This window comes from Balaenoptera physalus, assembly GCF_965194825.1.
Source record: "Balaenoptera physalus genome assembly, chromosome: 1".
NCBI classification, from domain to species: Eukaryota; Metazoa; Chordata; class Mammalia; order Artiodactyla; family Balaenopteridae; genus Balaenoptera; species Balaenoptera physalus.
Window position 1 is genome coordinate 122,975,945 of NC_138882.1, and position 24,069 is coordinate 123,000,013.

Below are 24,069 nucleotides of genomic sequence, written 5' to 3' on the forward strand. Positions count from 1 at the left end.
GTAGATTATGGGTCTGCTTCTGGCTAACCAAGTACATACCATGTCCTTTGTTTAATAGGCAATATGGAGCCATCAGCGGTGTTGAAGTAGGGTGGTGAGGAGTATACACACAATTTAGGAATATGATTCTAGCAGTAATGAGAAAGTGAGGCAGGAGGCTATTACAGTCATCCAGGTGAGAAATAACGAGGACCTGAGGTGGGCAGTGGGGGTGGGTATGAAAGGAAGAGACATATTGAATGAGAGGAAATTGAAAGTAGCCAGTGGCTCCCAACTTGGTTGAGTATCGGATCACTTGTGGATCATTATAGCTATAGATTCAAAGGCTGTACCCCAGGCCACCTCAGTCGGAATTTCTTAAAACTGAGGATTAACCAAATTTGCAAATAGCGGCACTGATTGGTCTGCCTTTGACTTCTCTCCTACTTCCTTTTACTAGTAGTTATGATCCAGTCTAACCACCTTGTAAACCTGAATGTCTACCAGCTACTGTTAGTGCTTCCCATAAGTCCCTTCTCTGCCCCTGTGGCTTTACATGTGCCACTACCTTCTTTTTGCAATGTCCAGTATCCTACTTCCCTACATGGCCAATTCCTAGACATCCTTGGAGGACCACCTCAATTAAAATCTGTCATGTAAAGCTTTCTCACATCCCTCTTCCTTCCTCACATGACCAAACCCAGCCTCCTCCAGTGAATGAGACTGAGATGATAATCCTGCCTCAAGCTCCAGAATAATTCACCTATAATTCATGGATGGACCATCACCTTTTACCATGCAGTAAGGTTATATATGAATATATCTTATCTCTTCTATCAGGCTGTGAACTCCTTAGGAAAGGGATCGTGTCTGGCATAAGATAGGTGCTCAGTAGGTAATAAGTAAGTGAATATTGGTAATCATGTTTACCAACTCATGATTAAAAGAATAGTATGATATTTTCCTCTTTTCAATGGGGGGGAGACACAACAACTTTAAAAGATACAAAACATAGTTTTAATTAAGTCTTCCAGTTTGATCGGAATCTTCATAAAATTTTACACACTTGAGGATTCCATTTTCTGATATTAAGATCTAAATATATAAATGCTATTCATTCCTTTATTTTAAATAGGGATTAATTCTTTTTCAAAGGAAAACTGCAATCCTTCAATAGTAAAACTCACAAAAATGACTCCCATAACTCTGTTTTAAAAAGCAGAGGAGGAGAGACCTTCAAGATGGTGGAGGAGTAAGACGTGGAGATCACCTTCCTCCCCACAAATACATCAAAAATACACCTACATGTGGAACAACTCCTACTGAACACCTACTGAACGCTGGCAGAAGACCTCAGACTTCCCAAAAGGCAAGAAAATCCTCACATACCTGGGTAGGGCAAAAGAAAAAAGAAAAAACAGAGACAAAAGAATAGGGGTGGGACCTGTACCTCTGGGAGGGAGCTGTGAAGGAGGAAAAGTTTCCACACACTAGGGAGCCCCTTCACTGGTGGAGACAGGGGGTAGGTGATGGGGGAAGCTTCAGAGACACAGAGGAGAATGCAGCAACAGGGGTGTAGAGGGCAAAGCGGAGAGATTCCTGCACAGAGGATTGGTGCCGACCAGCATTCACCAGCCTGAGAGTCTTGTCTGCTCACCCGCCAGCTGGAATGGGTGGGGGCTGGGAGCTGAGGCTCAGGCTTCAGAGGTCAGATCCCAGGGAGAGGACTGGGGTTGGCTGCGTGAAGACAGCCTGAAGGGCACTAGTGCACCACAGATAGCCAGGAGGGAGTCCAGGAAAACGTCTGGATCTCCCTAAGAGGCAAGAGACCATTGTTTTGGGGTGCACGCGGAGAGGGGCTTCCTGCTCTGTGTGCCCACAGCTGGCTTAAGTGAGATCCAGAGATGGGCGTGAGCTGCAGCTATCATCTCAAACCCCAGAGGCAGGTATGGACCACTAACACTGCCGCTGCTGCCACCAAGAATCCTGTGTGCAAGCACAGGTCACTACCCACACTCCCCATGGGAACTTGTGCAGCCTGCCACTGCCAGGGTCCTGTGATCCAGGGACAACTTCCCTGGGAGAATACACAGTGCGCCTCAGGCTGTTGCAATGTCACACTGGCCTCTGTAGCCACAGGCTCGCCCTGCATTCCAATTATGGCTACCATATCCCTCCCTCTCCCTGGCCTGAGTGAGCAAGAGAGCCCTAACCAGCCGCTGCTTTAACCCCCTCCTGTCTGGGCAGGGAACAGATGCCTGAGGGTGGTCTACACGCACGCAGAGGCGGGGCCAAAACCAAAGCTGAACCCCAGGAGCTGTGCGAACAAAGAAGAGAAAGGGAAATTTCTCTGTGCAGCCCCAAGAGCAGTGGATTAAATCTCCGCAATCAACTTAATAAACCCTGCATCTGTTGAGTACCTGAATAGACAACAAAAGTTCCCAAAATTGAGGTGGTGGACATTGGGAGCAAATGTAGACTTGGGGTTTGCTTTCTGCATCTGATTTGTTTTTGGTTTTATGTTTATCTTAGTTTAGTTTGTAGTGCTTGTTATCATTGGTGGATTTGTTTATTGGTTTGGTTGCTCTCTCCCTTTTATTTTTTCCTTTTGATCTTTTTCTGCGTGTGTGTATGTATGTTTCTTTGTGTGATTTTGTATGTTTAGTTTTGCTTTTACCATTTGTTTTGGGGTTCTATCTGTTTTTTTTTTTTTCTTCCTTAACTTCTGAGCCATGCGGCTGGCAGGGTCTTGGTGCTCCCACTGGGTTTTGGGCCTGAGCCGCTGAGGTGAGAGAGCCGATTCCAGGACACTGGATCATGAGAGACCTTCTGGCCCCGTGTAATATTAATTGTCAAGAGCTCTCCCAGCGATCTCCATCTCGACCCTAAGACCCACCTCCACCCAACAGCCAGCAAGCGCCAGTGCTTGATGCCCCATGCCAAACAACTAGCAAGACAGGAACACAACCCCACCAATTAGCAGAGAGGCTGCCTAAAGGCATACTAAGTTCACAGACACTCCAAAATGCACCACCAGAAGCAGCCCTGCCCACCAGAAGGACAAGATCCAGCCCCATGCACCAGAACACAGGAACCAGTCCCCTCAACCAGGAAGCCTACACAACAACCACTGAACCAACCTCACCCACTGGGGGCAAACACCAAAAATAACAGGAACTACAAACCGGCAGCCTGCAAAAAGGAGACCCCGAACACAGTAAGTTAAACAAAATAAGAAGACAGAGGAATATGCAGCAGATGAAGGAGCAAGGTAAAAACCCACCAGACCTAATAAATGAAGAGGAAATAGGCAGTCTACCTGAAAAAGAATTCAGAGTAATGATAGTAAAGATGATCCAAAATCTCGGAAATAGAATGGAGAAAATACAAGAAACGTTTAACAAGGACCTAGGAAAACTAAAGAGCAAACAAACAGTGATGAACAACACAATAAATGAAATTAAAAACACTCTAGAAGGAATCAATAGCAGAATAACTGAGGCAGAAGGAAGCATAAGTGACCTGGAAGATAGAATAGTGGAAATAACTGCCAGGGAGCAGAATAAAGAAAAAAGAACAAAAAGAATTGAGGACAGTCTCAGAGACCTCTGGGACAACATTAAATACACCAATATTCAAATTATAGGGTTCCCAGAAGAAGAAGAGAAAAAGAAAGGGACTGAGAAAATATTTGAAGAGATTATAGTTGAAAACTTCCCTAACACGGGAAGGGAAATAGTTAATCAAGTCCAGGAAGCGCAGAGAGTCCCATACAGGATAAATCCAAGGAGAAACATGCCCAGACACATATTAATCAAACTACCAAAAATTAAATACAAAGAAAAAATATTAAAAGCAGCAAGGGAAAAGCAACAAATAACATACAAGGGATTTCCCATAAGGTTAACAGCTGACCTTTCAGCAGAAACTCTGCAAGCAAGAATGGAATGGCAGGACATATTTAAAGGGATGAAAGTGAAAGACCTACAAGTAAGATTACTCTACCTAGCAAGGATCTCATTCAGATTCGATGGAGAAATTAAAACCTTTACAGAGAAGCAAAAGTTAAGAGAATTCAGCAAAACCAAACCAGCTTTACAACAAATGCTAAAGGAGCCTCTCTAGGCAGGAAACACAAGAGACGGAAAAGGCCTACAAAAACAAACCCAAAACAATTAAGAAAATGGTAATATGAATATACATATTGATAATTATCTTAAATGTAAATGGATTAAATGCTCCAACCAAAAGACACAGACTGACTGAAGGGATGCAAAAACAAGACCTGTATATATGCTGTCTACAAGAGACCCACTTCAGACCTAGGGACACATACAGACTGAAAGTGAGGGGATGGAAAAAGATATTCCATGCAAATGGAAATCAAAAGAAAGTCTGGTGTAGCAATACTCATATCAGACGAAATAGACTTTAAAATAAAGACTATTACAAGAGACAAGGAAGGACACTACATAGTGATCAAGGGATCAATCCAAGAAGAAGATATAACAATTGTAAATATATATGCATCCAACATAGGAGCACCTCAATACATAAGGCAAATGTTAACAGCCATAAAAGGGGAAATCGACAGTAACACAATAACAGTAGTGGACTTCAACACCCCACTTTCACCAATGGACAGATCATCCAAAATGAAAATAAATAAGTAAACACAAGCTTTATATGACACATTAGACTAAATGGACTTAATTGATATTTATAGGACATTCCATTCAAAAACAACAGAATGCGCTTTCTTCTCAAGTGCACGTGGAACATTCTCCAGGATTGATCATATCTTGGGTCACAAATCAAGCCTTGGTAAATTTAAGAAAATTGAAATTGTACCAAGCATCTTTTCCAACCACAACACTGTGAGACTAGATATCAATTACAGGAAAAAAAATGTAAAAAATATAAATACCTGGAGGTTAAACAATACACTGCTAAATAACCAAGAGATCACTGAAGAAATCAAAGAGGAAATCAAAAAATACCTAGAAACAAATGACGATGAAAACACGATGACCCAAAACCTTTATGACACAGCAAAAGCAGTTCTAAGAGGGAAGTTTATAGCAATACAATCCTTCATCAAGAAACAAGAAAAATCTCAAATAAACAACCTAACCTTATACCTAAATCAATTAGAGAAAGAAGAACAAAAAAACCCCCTCCAAAGTTAGCAGAAGGAAAGAAATCATAAAGATCAGATCAGAAATAAATGAAAAAGAAATGAAGGAAATGAGAGCAAAGATCAATAAAACTAAAAGCTGGTTCTTTGCGAAGATAAACAAAATTGACAAACCACTAGCCAGACTCATCAAGAAAAAAAGGGAGAAGATGCAAATCAACAGAAATAGAAATGAAAAAGGAGAAGTAACAACTGACACTGAAGAAATAAAAAGGATCATGAGAGATTACTACAAGCAACACGATGCCAATAAAATGGACAACCTGGAAGAAATGGACAAATTCTTAGAACAGCACAACCTTCTGAGACTGAACCAGGAAGAAACAGAAAATACAAACAGACCAGTCACAAGCACTGAAATTGAAACTGTGATTAAAAATCTTCCAACGAACAAAAGCCCAGGACCAGATGGCTTCACAGGCTAATTCTGTCAAACATTTAGAGAAGAGCTAACACATATTTCTCAAACTTTTCCAAAATATAGCAGAGGGAGGAACACTCCCAAACTCATTCTACTAGGCCACCATCACGCTGATACCAAAACCAGGCAAAGATGTCACAAAAAAAAGAAAACTACAGACCAATATCACTGATGAACATAGATGCAAAAATCCTCAACCAAATACTGGCAAACAGAATCCAACAGCACATTAAAAGGATCATGCACCATGATCAAGTGAAGTTTATCCCAGGAATGCAAGGATTCTTCAATATACGCAAATCAATCAATGTGATACACCATATTAACAAATTGAAGGATAAAAACCATATAATTTCAATAGATGCAGAAAAAGCTTTTGACAAAATTCAACACATATTTATGCTAAAAACTATCCAGAAAGTGGGCATAGAGGTAACCTACCTCAACTTAATACAGGCTATATATGACAAACCCACAGCCAACATCATTCTCAATGGTGAAACACTGAAAGCATTTCTCTAAGTTCAGGAACAAGTCAAGAGGGCCACTCTCACCACCTTTGCTCAACATAGTTTTGTAAGTTTTAGCCATGGCAATCAGAGAAGAAAAATACATAAAAGGAATCCAAATTGGAAAAGAAGAAGTAAAACTCTCACTGTTTGCAGATGACATGATACTATACATACAGAATCCTAAAGAAGCTACCAGAGAACTACTAGAGCTAATCAATGAATTTGGTAAAGTTGCAGGATACAAAATTAATGCACAGAAACCTGTTGCATTCCTATACAGTAGTGATGAAAAATCTGAAAGAGAGTTTAAGGAAACATTCCCATTTACTATTGCAACAAAAAGAATAAAATACCTAGGAATAAACCTATGTAAGGAGACAAAAGACCTGTATGCAGAAAACTGTAAGACACTGATGAAATAATTAAAGATAATACAAACAGATGGAGAGATATACCATGTTCTTGGATTGGAAGAATCAACATTGTGAATATGACTCTACTACCCAAAGAAATATACAGATTCAATGCAATCCTTATCCAACTACCAATGGCATTTTTCACAAAGGTAGAACAAAAAATTTCACCATTTGTATGGAAACACAAAAGACCCTGAATAGCCAAAGCAATCTTGAGGAAGAAAAACGGAGCTGGAGGAGTCAGTCTCCCTGACTTCAGACTATACTACAAAGCTACAATAATCAAGACAGTATGGTACTGAGACAGAAACAAAAATATAGATCAGTGGAACAGGATAGAAAGCCCACGGATAAACCCACACACCTATGGTCACCTTATCTTTGATAAAGGAGGCAAGAATATACAATGGAGAAAAGAGAGCCTGTTCAATAAGTGGTGCTGGGAAAACTGCACAGTTACATGTGAAAGAATGAAATTAGAACGCTTCCTAACACCATACACAAAAATAAATTCAAAATTGATTAAACAAACACTTAAATGTAAGACTGGTTACTATAAAACTCTTAGAGGAAAACATAGGAAGAAAACTCTTTGACCTAAGTCACAGCAAGATCCTTTTTGACCCACCTCCTAGAGCAATGGAAATAAAAACAAAAATAAACAAATGGGACCTAATGAAACAAAAGCTTTTGCACAGCAAAGGAAACTATAAGCAAGACAAAAAGACAACCCTCAGAATGGGAGAAAATATTTGCAAATGAAGCAATTGACAAAGGATTAATCTCCAAAATATACAAGCAGCTCATGCAGCTCAATATCAAAAAAACAAACAACTGAATCCAAAAATGGGCAGAAGACCTAAATAGACATTTCTCCAAAGAAGATATACAGATTGCCAGCAAACACATGAAAGGTTGCTCAGCATCACTAATCATTAGAGAAATGTAAATCAAAACCGCAATTAAGTATCACCTCACACTGGTCACAATGGCCATCATCAAAATATCCACAAACAATAAATGCTGGAGAGGGTGTGGAGAAAAGACAACACTCTTGCACTGTTGCTGGGAATGTAAATTGATACAGCCACTATGGAGAACGGTATGAGGTTCCTTAAAAAGCAAAAAATAGAACTACCATATGACCCAGCAATCCCACTACTGGCCATATACCCAGAAAACCATAATTCAAAAAGAGACAAGTACCACAATGTTCACTGCAGCACTATTTACAATAGTCAGAACATGGAAGTAACTTAAGTGTCCATCGACAGATGAATGGATAAGGAAGATGTGGCACATATATACAATGGAATATTACTCAGCCATAAAAAGAAACGAAATTAAGTTATTTGTAGTGAGGTGGTTGGACCTAGAGTCTGTCATATAGAGTGAAGTAAGTCAGAAAGAGAAAGACAAATACAGTATGCTAACACATATATGGAATCTAAAAAAAATCTCTCTGGTGAGCCTAGGGGCATGACAGGAATAAAGATGCAGATGTAGATAGTGGACTTGAGGACACGGGGGTGGGGGAAGGGGAAGCTGGGACAAAGTGAGAGAGTGGCATGGACATATATACACTACCAAATGTAAAATAGATAGCTAGTGGGAAGCAGCTGCATAGCACAGGGAGATCAGCTTGGTGCTTTGTGACCACCTAGAGGGGTGGGATAGAGAGGGTGGGAAGGAGGTGCAAGAGGGAGGGGATATAGGGATATATGCATACATATAGATGATTCACTTTATTATATAGCAGAAAGTAACAATATTGTAAAGCAGTTATACTCCAATAAAGATGTAAAAAAGAAAAAGAAATAAAGGAGAAATAAAGAATGTCTTAGACAAAAAAGAAAAAAATCAAAAGCAGAGTAAAATCTCAGAAAAACAAACATAATCAGGTAACTCCACCCATGTTTCTGTGACATATTACATCTCTCCAGGGAGCCCATATTAGATAGCTTTGCTATTTTCCAGCAGGCATCTTTATTTTTTTTCCCTGTATCCTAAGTGGCTTGCTTAGGGTTTACTGGAATGCTAAATTTTTTCTAGTAAATTATGAGCAATATGGATGAATGGACATGTAGTATTTCACTTTTGCCTCATTATGCCTTAGATGTGGGATCTCCAGTTTTGTAAATGATAGCTATTATATATCAGGCCATCTTTACACATGCTCATGCTTGAATGCCTCCTGCTTCTCCTCCCATATGGAACAATGTCAATCATTGATGTACAGCTGTTGTTAAGATGCATCCTATGTCTACAGAAAATAACCCATAAGTATTTGCTATAAAATAATGCATAAGATTGCAGGAAAACACAGGAGAAATGGTCTTTGCTGAAAAAAGGAAACAAACAAACAAGAAAATAAACCCTTTGGAATATTTTTAGGTAAAGGGAGATAGGAAGTATTCCCTTTTCTTAAGGCTCTGAATTCACCTCATAGCTCCTGCTACTCCCTGGGTGACTGAGACGTTTGCCATCATCTTCCTGAACCTCAGTTTCTTCATTTGTAAATAATTCTCAGAGTTGACAGTGTTTTTTGAGGAACAACAGATAAAAATGCCTTGAAAGTGCTTTGCGAGCCTACAGTAATCTGTAAAAGCTTAATGATAATAATATACAGTAGGGTATCTTCCCTTGAAAACAGCAGGAGCGTTTCCTTACATAATGACCTGACAGATGGGTTGTGGTATCTAATCCCCTTAAACCCCCAAAGCTCTTTGATAGTGGATGTTGTAAAAGGCCAGATTAAAGCTCATGCTGCTCTTTTATTGAGCCCTTTCTTTCAGTATCTATGCCATATTCAATTGCTTCCTTCTCTAAGTACCGTTGCATGTTAACCTACTACCTGCAGGAACAATTAGGAGCAGAAATAGAGACTGAAGGACAGTGCACTCCAGTAGAAAAAATTAGTAAATGCTTGTTGTCCCCAATATTAAAATCCACTTTGGCCTTTATATGTGGCTTTTATCGAAGGTTCCTGCCCTCCTAATTCCTGACTATTAGTCTCAAGCTGTGGGTATTTGTCGATGTTGAACACAGGCTGTGTGTGTGTGTGTGTTTGTGTGTGTGTGTGACAGTCCTGTAAGCGGTGAGAATGGAGCTTTAGTGATATTAATTCTAAACCAGTGAGGCTTATGGAAATCACCAGCAGTTTAGGATATTTGTAACATTTATGGAAGAGCTGGAGCTTTCAATCTGTTCAAAATGAGGAAAGGATGATTACCAGTTATTCTACTGTAACCTTAATTCAGCTCTTGAACCTGCATTGGACCAAGAAGTTTACATTTCCTGTTCATGTTGTGCTTGTCTTTTGAGAAGAGCCATTAAAGTTATCAGTTTCTAAAACCTTCTGTGAAAATCCCTTAACCCAAATTCATCATCCTTCCTTAGTGACAAACTTTGCTTTCTTTGCATGCTATAAGAAGTGTTAATTGTGAGATCACCCATGGTATGTAATCTGTATAATCAAAGAAAAGAAAAGGAGGAGCAATAGTAGTGTGTGTGTGTTTCTTGTTTGGCAACTGAGTATATGCCAGCACTGCATTAAACATTTTAAATGCACTATCTCTTTTAATTTGGTGTGTTTAAAGAGACCACGATGGTTGTTCAAAAACCTTTCTGAAGAGTCCCTCCATTTATATTCTGGATCCATCCCATCTTAACCTTCTTAAGAACGTCACTTCTATATTTGGGTCTTCTTTCCCTGTATCTTCACGTACTCCTTCTTTTCTGAATCATGGTGAAAAAAGACTGAAATATCACCCGACTTTATACAAACAATGTTACCTTGACCCCACATTCCCTTCCTGCTCTGTTTTTCTGAATCTTTTTGTAGCAGAACTTCCCCAAAGAGTTATCCCTGCTTGCTATCTTAACTTTCTCTTTTCCTATTCTCTCTCTCATTCTCTATTTCTCTCTCTCTCTCTTTCTAACTCTCACTCTTTCTCTCATTGAGGCATATATATATATATATATATATACATATACATATATATACATATATATGAATATTCCTCAACCCCATAGGCAATCACCATTCTGATTTTTCGTACCTAGATTTGTTCTGCCTGTTCTGGATTTCATGGAATAATAGAATAATAAAGTATGTGTTTGTGTTTTTTTGCTCAACACAATCCATTTGAGATTCATCCAGCTGCTGCTTGTATCAATCCATTCTTTTTCCTCTTGCTGAATAGTAACTGATGTTATGAATATGCCACGGATGGTTTTTTTGTTTTTACTGTATTCTCTTGTTGAGATTTTGCATTGCTTCCATTTTTTTTTTTTTTTTTGGCTATTATGAATAAGGTCTCTACAAACATTCTTGTACAAGTATTATATTTGTCTTTGTCTTGGCATATGTCTCTATTTCTCTTGGGTAAATATCTAGGAGAGCAACTGCTAGGTAACGAGGGTAAATGTATGTTTGACTATATGAGAAACTGCTGGTTTTGAAAGTGGTTGTAGCATTTTTATACTCCTGCCAGAAGTATATGAGAGCTCCAGTTGCTACACATTCTCACCAACATATGATTTTGTCAGTATTTTAATTTTAGCCATTTAAAAAAGTGTGTGTGAAATAGTACCACATTCTGGTTTAAATTTGCATTTCTCTGATGAGCACTTTTTTTGTGCTTATTGACCATTTGTGCATCTTTTTTGTAAATTGTCTGTTCAATCTTTTGCCCATTTGAAAAAATTGGGTTGTTTTTCTTTTTATTACTGATTGTAGTAGTTCCTTTTGTACTCTGTATACAAATCCTTTGTTAGGTGTATGCATTATAGGAGCTCCTTGCAGTCCATTGCCTGCCTTTTTATATGCATAAATGGTATATTTTGTTAAGAACAAGTCTTTAATATTGATGATGTCTACTCAATATTTTCTTTTCAGGTTAATGCTTTTTTGGTGTCCTATTTAAGAAATCTTTGCATACCACACGGTGATGAAAATGTTCTTTTATATTTTCTTCTCCAGGTTTTATCGATTTAGCTTTTACATTTAGGTCTGTAATCCATCTCAAATTAGTTCTTGTATATTGAGTAAGATAGGGGGTGAAGTTTGTTTGCTTTTCCATAAGGGTATCCTTTTATTTCAGCGCTACTTGTTGAAAAGATTTTCCTTTCCTCATTGAATAATCTTGGTACTTTGGTCAAAACTATCTTGATAGATCATATATACACCGTAACATATTTTTACACAGAGTTTTTTTTGTCTATCGTTACACCAGCACTACATGTATACCACTTATGGTAGCTTTATATTAAAGTCTTGAAATCAAATAGTGGCATCAATACAGCTTTATTTTGCTTTTTTAAAAAAAGGTTGTTTGGCTGTTTTACGTCCTTGATAGCATCATATAATTTTATGATATATATGTCAATTTTTACAAAATTCTTCTAGGGTTTTGACTGGGATTACATTGACTCTACACCAATTTGGGTAAAATTAACATCTTAACATTATTGAGTCTTCTAATCTCTGAATATGGTTTATCTCTGTCCATTTATTTAGGAATTCTTTAGTGTTTCACAGAATGATTAGAATTTTCAATATATACGTCTTGATTTTTTTTGTTAGATGTATTCACAAGTATGTATTTTGGGTGCTTTTTAAATCTAAAATTTTTATTTTCTAAGTTTTTGCTGATAGGATACAGAAATATAATTGCTTTTATTTATTATTGGGTTGGCCAAAAGGTTCATTCGATTTTTTCCATAAGATGGCTCTAGCAGCACTTAGTCGTCTTTAACTTCATTCAGAACAATTTGGTTAGACTGTATGTAACAGATGTCTTATCAGTGTGCATTAAAAAAAAGACTTATCAAAATTGGTGAATTTTTGTGTAGCCATTTTAATATTGAAGATGGAAGAAAAAAAGCAACATTTTTGGCATATTATGCTTTATTATTTCAAGAAAGGTAAAAATGCAACCGAAATGCAAAAACAGATTTGTGCAGTGTATGGAGAAGGTGCTGTGACTGATCGAACATGTCAAAAGTGGTTTGTGAAGTTTTGTCCTGGAGATTTCTCACTGGACGACGCTCCATAGGCGGGTAGACCAGTTGAAGTTGATACTGATAAAATTGAGACATTAATTGAGAACAGTCAACATTATAGCACGTGGGAGATAGCTGACATACTCAAAATATCCAAATCAAGTGTTGAAAATAATTTGCACCATCTTGGTTATGTGAATGGCTTTGATGTTTGGGTTCCACATGAGTTAAGCAAAAAAACCTTCTTGACCATATTTCCATATGCAATTCTCTACTTAAAGGTAACGAAAACATTCCATTTTTAAAACAAATTGTGACGGACAATGAAAAGTGGATACTGTACAATAATGTGGGATGGAAGAGACTGTGGGGCAATCGAAATGAACCACCACCAACCACACCAAAGGCCGGACTGCATACAGAGAAGGTGATGTTGTGTATATGGTGGGATTGGAAGGGAGTCCTCTATTATGATCTCTTTCTGGAAAACCAAACGATTAATTCCAATAAGTACAGCTCCCAATTAGACCAACTGAAAGCAGCACTCGATGAAAAGCATCCAGAATTAGTCAACAGAAAACACATAATCTTCCATCAGGATAACACAAGACCGCATGGTTCTTTGATGACCAGGCAAAAACTGTTACAGCTTGACTGGGAAGCTCTGACTCATTGCCATATTCACCAGACATTGCACCTTTGGATTTCCATTTATTTTGGTCTTTACAAAATTCTCTTAATGGAAAAAATTTCAATTCCCTGGAAGACTAAAAGGCACCTGGAACGGTTCTTTGCTCAGAAAGATAAAAAGTTTTGGGAAGATGGAATTATGAAGTTGCCTGAAAAATGGCAGAAGGCAGTGGAAGAAAAGGGTGAATATGTAGTTCAATAAAGTTCTTTGTAAAAATGAAAAATGTGTCTTTTATTTTTACTTAAGAACCGAAGGCACTTTTTGGCCTACAACCCAATACTTTGTATCCTAATCCCACCTGTGGTAGATTCTTCACGTTTCTGCCTGGGATGAGAGCATCTGGAGGTTTTACTTTTCCTACATAATATGGCTCCTCTATTTCTGATGTTTGGGTTATTTGTGGTTCTTTTGGTGCTCAATATTTTGATTGGTTTTATAATCCTATTATTTTGTGGTTTATCTGATCTGCCTTGTTTTGGTTGCTAGGATGAGAGTGATGGTCTCTTGCAACTTTCTATATCTAAGCCAGTGGTGGAATGGCCCTTACTATAGTTTCAATGTCTGTAGGACATTGTCCTACATGTCTGTAGGATCTCATTAAATTATATTTTATGTCTTAATCTCTTGCTCAGTTCACTAGAAGTTTATCAGTTATTTTTATTCTTTCCAAACAACCTTCTTTTGATTTTGTTAACTTTCCCTGATTTTTTTTTTTCTATTTCCTTTTTTTTCTGCTCCGATATTTTTATTTCCTTCCCTCTACTTACCTTGGTTTTTATTTGCTCTTCTTTTTCCAGATTCTTAATGTAAAAATTTATATCACTATTTTTATACCATCTTTCCTTCCTAATATATGTGTTTAAACCTATAAATTTCCCTCTAAGCACTGCTTTAGTTGCATCACACGAATTTTAATAGGTTGTATTTTTATTGCTATTCAATTATTCAGTTAAAATTGTTTTAATTGAATTAAAACAGTGATTTATTCTTGGCCCATGGGTTATTTAGAAATGTGTTACTTAAGTTAAAAATATTTTGGCATTTCATAGATCTCTTTCCGTTGTTGATTTGTGGTTTACTTCTGTTGTGCTCAGATAACATATTCTATAAAATTTTGGCCTGCAGTCAGTTATTTTTAAAATAAATGTCAATTAAGTCAACTTTGTTATTCAAATCTTTATCTTGATAGATATTTTTGTCTAGTTGTTCCATCAGTTTCTGATAGAGGAATGTTAAAGGAATCAACTGTGATTGTGGATTTGTCTGTTTATCCTTTTAATTCAGTCAGTTTTTGCTTCCTGTATTTTGAAGTTCATTAAGATTATTATATGTGCATTGAAGGATATGATCAACAGAGTGAAAACCAATGGAATAAGAGAAACTATTTGCAAATCATGTATCTAATAAAGGATTAATATATCATATATAAAGGACTCCTACAACTCAACAACAAAAAACGAACAGCCCAACTTAAAAATGGGCAAAGGAACTAAGTAGAGATTTCTCAAAAGAAGATATACAGATGGCCAATAAGCACATTAAATATCTAAATGATATTGAGTCCTTAACACAGCTGATTATACTCTAAATGTCATTGTTTCTTTGGTCATGGGGCATGCTAGGAACCCAGAGACTGGCTGAATGGGAGTTGAGAAAACAAACCAGAATACCTCAGAACTTACAGAAGAGTTACTCCTATCCATGGTGAAGCCAGACAGACATCCAAGGCCCCTAAATATAAGAGAAGACAACAAATTCTTATTCTAGCCAGGACTCTAGTGATGTTAAGAGGCCCTTTGAGATGGTAGACAGGGCATGGCAACAGTGTGTAATTGGCAGGTCATATTGCTGTATAAAGTCAATAACAGGAATATCAGAAGCAAGATCTAGTCTCTGGCTGGCAATAAAGAGAAGAGTTCAGTACCCCAAGCTTAGGAATTAGTGCCAGGCCTCAACTGCAGTTGAAAACTGTACATGGGTAGTCAGGCATATACTAACAAATAGTCCAACATATGTGCTCAATGCTAGAACAAAGGGCTAGAGGTCAAAGCTCTTTTAGATACTCAAGGCACAAAATTTATTACAGAATCATAGGGTGTGAGAACTACAGACATATTCACTGGTTGGGAAGGATAGTACTTCGCCATTATCACCTCAGTATCAATTTAAGGCTGATCCTGTCTGTAATTTCATGTTACTTCTGGCACATCTGGAGCAGAGAACTTCTTGAGAAATTGTGTGAGGATCAGAAGACTAGAAACAGATGCCATTTTGATTTTTAAAAAATGGGACAAGAGTGAATTCACTGAACCACAGATCTGTTCATTCATTCATTCAACCAACCAACCAACCAACCAACCAACCAACCAACCAACCAATCAACCAACCAACCACCAACTAACCAACTAACCAACATTTATTGAGTGCCTACTGGATGCTAGGCACCGTGCAGGGCTCTCAGGACACAAGGCAGTTATGGTACCCTGCTGTCATGGGTCTTTCCATTTACCTTTATTAAACCCAAAGGTAAATTCTAGAAATTAATGTCAACTACCGGCAAAATTATAGGCGGGATATTGAATGGATGGCTGGATTTACTAAAAACAAGACATGTTAATCTAATTCTTTCTTTGCCAGAGCCATTTTACTAGAAGATCTTGGAGATGTACTATTTTATATTGACCTTTTCCTCTGTGTCATGATTAGCTTAAATTGAGGGGACAAAAAGACTGCTTGGAAGTAAAATTAGGCAGTGTCATAACAAATTAAGCAACTATGTCAAAATATTTCTGATGAATTCAATATATTAATAATAATATATTAATCTGATAGCAAGTTTGTAACACTTCTGTCTTCAAACCTGTTCTGTATAATGTTCTGTTAATAGTTTGCTTGAAAATATGAAAGGGTGATTTTCAAATTTGCTGATAAGATGAGGCTGAAGAATATCAAATATTTGTTAAATAAATACAACAAGAGTTGAATTGGAAAACCTGTTCTCCACATTGGACTCCATTAGAAGTTTTCTTAGTCTTGACTAACAAGTTCAGTGAATGCTCCTTTAAGAACTCACCTCCATGTAGATTCATGCTCCCCCACCCTTAGAGACACTCCTGTGTAGAAATTCTGCAGCCACTTTGATTTGGAAGGCAAAATTACTAGTATGACTGAAGATACTGACAAGCTGAAGGGGTAAGCAGAATCTAAGAAGACAAGTTTTTATGAGTTAACTGTAAGATTATGTATGTGGGTTCAAATAAAAATTAAATAAATGACAATGATACAGAATCAGGGAAAGGAAAAGGGGACTTAGCTTGCCAACAATTTCTGTTAAAAAAATGATTTTAACATTTTTTGTCAGTCAGAGACACCTGAGACTCCTCACCAAAGAAGATATTCAAATCACAAATAAGCATATAAAAAATGCTCCACATCCTATGTCATCAGGGAAATACAAGTTAAAACAACCATGAGATACCACTACACACCTATTAGAATGGCCAAAATCTGGAACACCGACCTCATCAAATGCTGACGAGGATGTGGGGCAACAAGAACTCATTCATTCTTAGTGGGAATACAGAATGGTACAGCCACTTTAGAACAGTTTGGTGGTTAATTACGAAACTAAACATACTCTTATCATATGATCCAGGAATCGCTGTCCTTAATATTTACCCCAAAAATGTGAAAACTTATGTTCACACAAAAACCTGTACGCAGATGATTATAGCAGCTTTATTCTTAACTGCCAAAACTTGGAAGTAGCCAATATACCCTTCAGTAGGTTTATGAATAAACTGTGGTATATCCAGATAATGAAATTTTACTCAGCACTAAAAAGAAATGATCTATAATCCATTTGGAGTTTATCTTTGTGTATGGTGTTAGGTAGTGTTCTAACTTCATTCTTTTACATGTAGCTGTCCAGTTTTCCCAGCACCGCTTATTGAAGAGGCTGTCTTTTCTCCATTGTATGTTCTTGTCTCCTTTGTCATAAGTTAGGTGCCCATATGTGCGTGGGTTTATCTCTGGGCATTCTATCCTAAGACCAGACTATAAAACTCTTAGAGGAAAACACAGGGAAAACACTCTTTGACATAAACCACAGCAAGATCTTTTTTGACTCACCTCCTAGAGTAACGAAAATAAACACAAAAATAAACAAATGGGACTTAATTAAACTTAAAAACTTTTGCACAGCAAAGGAAACCATAAACAAGACAAAAAGACAACCCTCAGAATAGGAGAAAATATTTGCAAATGAAACAACAGACAAAGGATTAATCTCCAAAATATACAAGCAGCTCATGCAGCTCAATATCAAAAAGACAAACAATCCAGTTAAAAAATGGGCAGAAGACCTGAATAGACATTTCACCAAGGAAGACATACAGATGGCCAAGAGGAACATGAAAAGGTGCTCAACATCACTAATTATTAGAGAAATGCAAATCAAACCTACAATGAGATATCACCTCACACTGTCAGAATGGCCATTATCAAAAAATCTAGAAACAATAAATGCTGGAAAGGGTGTGGTAAAAAGGGAACCCTCCTGAACTGTTGGTGGGAATGTAAATTGATACAACCACTATGGAAAACAGTATGGAGGTTCCTTAAAAAACTAAAACTAGAACTACCATATGACCCAGCAATCCCACTACTGGACATATACCCTAAGAAAACCATAATTCAGAAAGAGACATGTACCACAATATTCATTGCAGCACTATTAACAATAGCTAGGACATGGAAGCAACCTAAATGTCCATTGACAGATGAATGGATAAAGAAGATGTGGCACATATATACAATGGAATATTAGCCATAAAAAGAAACGAAATTGAGTTTTTTGTACTGAGGTGGATGGACCTAGAGTCTGTCATACAGAGTGAAGTAAGTCAGAAAGAGAAAAACAAATACCATATGCTAACGCATATACATGGAATCTAAAAAAAAAAAAAAAAAAATGGTACTGATGAACCTAGTTGCAGGGCAGGAATAAAGATGTATACATAGAGGATGGACTTGAGGACACGGGGTGGGAGGGGGAAGCTAGGTCGAAGTCAGAGTAGCATCGACATACATACACTACCGAATGTAAAATAGTTAGCTAGTGGGAAGCAGCAGCATAGAACAGGGAGATCAGCTCTGTGATTTGCAATGACCTAGAGGGGTGGGATAGGGAGGATGGAAGGGAGGCTCTAGAGGGAGGGGATATGGGGACATATGTATGCATATGGCTGATTCACTTTGTTGTACAACAGAAACTAACACAGTATTGTGAAGCAATTATACTCCAATAAAGATCTATAAATAAACAAACAAACAAACAAACAAATAAACAAAGGTATCCTAGGATACCTGGGCACTTTAAAAAAAAAAAGAAATGATCTATCAAGCCATCAAAAGACATGGAGGAACCTTAAATGCATAATACTAAGTGAAGGAAACTAACCTGAAAGGCTACATACTCTATGATTCCAACTATATGACATTCTGGAAAAGGCAAAATTATGGAGACAGTAAAGAGATCAGTGATTTCCAGGGGTTGGGATTGGGGGAAAGATGAATAGGTGGAGCACAGAGGATTTTTAGGGCAGTGAAACTACTCCGTGTGATATTATAATGATGGATACATGTCACTACCCATCTATCCAAACCCATAGGATGTACACCACCAACAGTGAACCCTAACGTAAACTATGAAGTTTGGGTGATTATGATGTGTTAATGTAGGTCCATCAATTGTAACAAATGTACTACTCTGATAAGTGATGCTGATAACGGGGGAGGCTATGCATGTGTAGAGGCAGAGGGTATATGGGAGATCTCTCTACATTCCTCTAATTTTTACTGTGAACTTAAAAACCTCTCTAAAAAAATAGTCTTTAAAAATCTGAAAAAAAATATTAGAAGTTGGCTACCCTATAAAAAGTTTATCAAATTGATGTGTCATTGTTCAGGAATATTCCTAGACAGAATGTTAAAATTCCCCAGTATTTAGGAGATGTGTTGTATTGGACATGGTACAATGACTAAATAGATTTGAAATTTCTTGAGGGTCAAGCTGGGTCAGATTGATTTTTTTTTCCTCTTGCAGGGTGTTTGTCTGGAAAGCCAGATATGCTAGATCTAGTTTTGCTAACGACTTTTTTCCATTACCTGATTGGCCTATAATTGGCCTGCTGTTTATTAGAGGATGTACAATATGAGACAGTCTCAAGTTGTGAATTTTTACATAAGAACTAACATACTTACTGACTCTGGGTTCTCCTCATATAATTAGAGAATAGATTCTCAATTTTACCAAATCAATTAAAGAGTTGGAATATGAAGCATCAATTTACAAATGCTTAGTCTCTTAGGTATAGAGGATTTAGCTATATGTTTAGGTTAATGTCCAAATATCATCTACTTGAAACGTTAAAACTATGAATTTTAGCCTTTAGCAACATAAAATATTCAGGCATGTTAATGCATGGATACTGATTTAACCATATAAGAGATTCACTATAAAGAGGAAACAAAATATGAGATAGCAGTGAGAGTATGCCAAATAACATGTCAAATCATGAAGCTCAGTTCAAGAGAGAACTGAGTTAGAATCTTGTCTTCTCTCTATCTATTAGTTGGATGATCTTGGATAAGATGCTTAAGTTTCATTGTCATTGCCTATAGGATGGGAATAAAAAATAATATTTCTATAATATTTTGTACCAATAGAATGGTAGTGACATTGCTTTAAGAAAGATGTGGAGATTGTTCCTTTGAGTAGCAGTGTTCTTGCTGCCCCATTTAACATCTCTTTACTAAGGTGTTTACTAGACAAGACGTTGAATTGAACTGTCTCTATGCCTCAGATATGCAGGCAATCCTCCAGAATGAGAACAGTAGGCCTCCCATTCTAAGAACTGTCTCCAAAAATCCTTGCAGGACATATTTAAGAGGTGGCCAAACTAGCCCCTCCATTTATATAAGGAAGTCAAGAAGAATAATCAGAGAAGTTGTCAGCTTAGAGGACAATGCATTCTTGGAGCACCTATACATTGCAGCCACCAGAACAAGTGAGGGGAGAGCTAAGAGAGCCACTTGAGTTTGTAAGGGGGACTGGAAAAAAGGGAGAGAGTCTGGCTTCTTCTCTCCAGGTGGATCTCTGTGTATGAAGAGGACTTGCTGATGTGAATAAAGGAAAAAGGAATTGGCAAGAGATGAGAATGGAAATATTACTTACAGCTACACCACTGTCTGGCCTAGGCAGGTTCTATGAGATTCTTTTTGACCTCTTGGACTCTGTGGGAACTAGCTGGGCTTGAACCGTCTGGCCAGGATGCCCACCAAGAGCTGAAAGAAGTGACACCAGTAGCAAGGGGGCTGTAGTGAATTGTACCAGGGGCCAATAAAGAGAGAAGGTTTGAAGAAATCATGGCAGAGAGCATCTCCCCTACAAGAAAGTATGCAGCAGGGACTGAGCCTTGCAGGGTCCAGATTGTTCAATACACCACTTATATTTGCTTTCCATGAGATTCTTATCTGCAGCCACAACAGGATCACAATAATGGGGAAAAACAATAATCTCTGGCTTAGCACCCCCAGCAAAATCACTGGCACCCTAGTTCCCCAAAATCCTTCCTATCAATGACAGAAGTATCTGTGGTCTCTTATCAAGTCCTTTGATACTGCTGATCTCCACGTATTTCCCCTTGTTGTTTCTGTTCTGACACTCTCAGCAATGGCCACGATGCTCTCAGGTATCTAGTATTATCTTCTGCTATTTTCTTTCTTTTTTAAAAAGCCTTTTTAAAATTGTAGTATAGTTTATTTACAATGTCATGTTAGTTTCAGGTGTACAGCACAGTAATTCAGTTATACATATACATATATACACTCTTTTTCAGATTCTTTTCCCATCTAGGTTATTACAGAATATTGAGTAGAGTTCCCTGTGCTATACAGTAGGTCCTTGTTGCTTATCTCTTTTATATACAGTAGTGTGTATGTGTTAATCCCATCTTCTGCTGTTTTCAAATGGCTTAGTTGTCCTTCAGTCTTGCACATGGAAATGGGGAAATACTCTCTTCTCTCTCTTGCTTTGCTCTTTTCTCATCTCTGGTGGCTTGATCTCCCATGTGACTCCGCATCTATAATCATTTTCCTTTAAAGGTAATATGAGTGCCACCAAACTGAGAGATGCTTAAAGTCATTCATCCTCTGTGACCTCCCGACCCCCAACCTCGTCCCTGGGTCAAGTGTTGAACCTCCGCCTTCTCTTCTTAGGATGCCTTGTTTCCCCATCCGACCATCAGCATCATTACCTTCATTTCTTCGCTGTGTCTATCCAGGTGCACAGCTTGGGGCCCCTGGGAAGGCTCATTGCTGGAGAGTTTAGGATCTTAGCCCTAGCAGTCACGTGTCAGTCTCAGTATTACTAAGGCATTTTGAAACCTTGCATCTTCTTGCAGATGAGACCTGGTTGGCCTTCCTTGCCAGCCTCTGGGGCAAGTAAAGCTCACTGAGTTTTGCTGCATATATTTAGTTTAAAACTTTGTTTTGGTACCCCCTCAGAGAGAAGAAAATTCATGCAGGTGGTGCTAATGGGGAAAAGGATCTGAAGAAAAGGGCGCGTGTTCATAGCATTACAAAAATATTCTCTCAGTTTATTTTCTCTGATGAATCATATGCTCATCATCGAGCTTTACCATGTTGGCAAATCTCAAGGCTTTGCTTTCAAACAACTTGGAGAAATGTTTCTAGGTACAAGTGATTGCTAACAACCACATACATTATTTTGCAATATAATGAGTAGTTACAGAGCTTAATAAAAGGGAAAGAGCCAAGCAAAAATTTTTGACAAGGATAGGGAAATTGAGCATTTGACAGGATTTGTTTTCAAGCTGTTTTTTGGGAGATTTAAATAAATCCTCTTAAGTACTCCAACTTTTGAGCCCTAACTGTGCCTTCGTTAGTTTTACAAATTTTTTTTTAATCGGGTAAATGGTAGTGTAAAGAAAGACCCTCCCAGTTTCTGGGTGTGATGAAGTCTTCTCTCTCAGGTTCATGGAAGGTTATGCCATAAAATCTGTGAAAGATGCTTCTACACTAATGATGCTACTTAAAAAGTTGTCTCCAGTTCTTGGCGCTTTTAAAGACAATGACGGTATTTTCAGGATTCAACCATTTTGAGATCAAAGTCCACATCTAGGGTCAGGCTAATTTGGGCAGATATTTCAGTGCTTAGCAATCAAAGACGCACTTCCCAACTATAAATTTGACTTTCCTGTCGTAGAATCTGCACTAGTATATCTGTCAAGAACGGAATATTTTGATTAATTGGGGCTTTGTGATGGCATCTGGCTTAGGAGGACTTAGTCACCCAGGTAAGTACGGATTGTCCTCTGGAAGACCTTTAGGCATAGAGGTTCCAAATCCTTCTTCAATTTTCTTCACCATCTAAATGTCCTGTGCACTTGAGGGCTTCCTTTCTTAATTTTTTTTCTTCTAGTGAAGATAAGGTACAGATGGTCCATATCTGTATAAAATTTTTAAGTTTATGATCATCTTATTCCTTCCTTGCTCTATTAAAAAATGAAATCCTAATTTCTTTATCTAAAATACTCCTTAATTAATTAAAAAATGAAATCCCAGCTCCTTATACGTTTAGTAAAACTTGCTACTTATTGAACCCATAGGGAACACATTGTTTTGAAAAATGGTATTTGCCGCTAAATAAAGTTTCAAGTCTCTTTGTAATAAACAGTTATTGAGCAGAGCAGTTTGCTTACAAGAGGACTGTCTTCGTGGAGACGTAGGTAAATGTGAACCATGTGGCAGTTTTCTAGAAGCCGTATTTTCCCAGGGTGGGCTCAGAGATCTTAGATGACATTGATCCATACCGTTATCCCCAGCCTCCCAAAATTACCAAAAAAATACAAGGTATGACCATGGTCATTTACTTAATGCTTTGTACTCGTCAATCCCAATGTGTGAGAATTAATTTAAGTAACAGTGAAATACTGAAAGACCAATTAGGATAACAGTAAAATCATATCTAACACTCCCAAACTCTCACAAATTTAAATAATTTTGTAGTTTCTTCATGTATGGGTGAAGGTTTTAGAAGTCAAATTTTGGTTTACAATAACTACACGTTCACAGCTGTGCAAACTGGCTTTTCTCATCTTTCTCAATTTATGACCATTCAATGAGAAGAATGCTATTTCATATCTAGAGACATTTTAATAAAAGCCTTCAGCTTTCATGTCCTTTCTTCAAATGTTTAACAGATGACAGTGTATCATTCTTGATTCTTAAAGAGACAACTTGCTTCAAACATATGAAAAACATGAACTTAATGTAAAACAGTAATGCATATTTCTTGGCCAGAGGCTGAAGACAGAAAAAAAATTGCAGCCATGTTAACGGTGGACTCGTGTCCTTTTAATAGAAATTTCCTATATCTAACAATGCAGTGAAAGCAGCAGTATAACTTATTGAGTGGTTCTTACGTGGTGATCATGGTGCTAAGTCTTTACAGTATTTCACAACCCTAGGAGATAGCTGTTGCCTTTTCTACTTACAGCTCTATTAAATCACTAAACTTCCAGAGGATAAGTGACTTGTCCAAGGTCATTCCTTTAATAAGTGACTGAGCTAAGATTTGAACCCAAGCTATCTGATTCCAAAGTCATGCCTTTTAGCCATCTGATGGCACTTCATTTCCCACTAGAGAACTGTATCAGATAGTCACTCCTTGAGATTGTTAAAAATCTCCAATTTTTTTCCATTTTAAAACCACAAAGTTATATGCAGGCAGTTTAAAAGGATGTTGAGCTCAGCCATCCTGA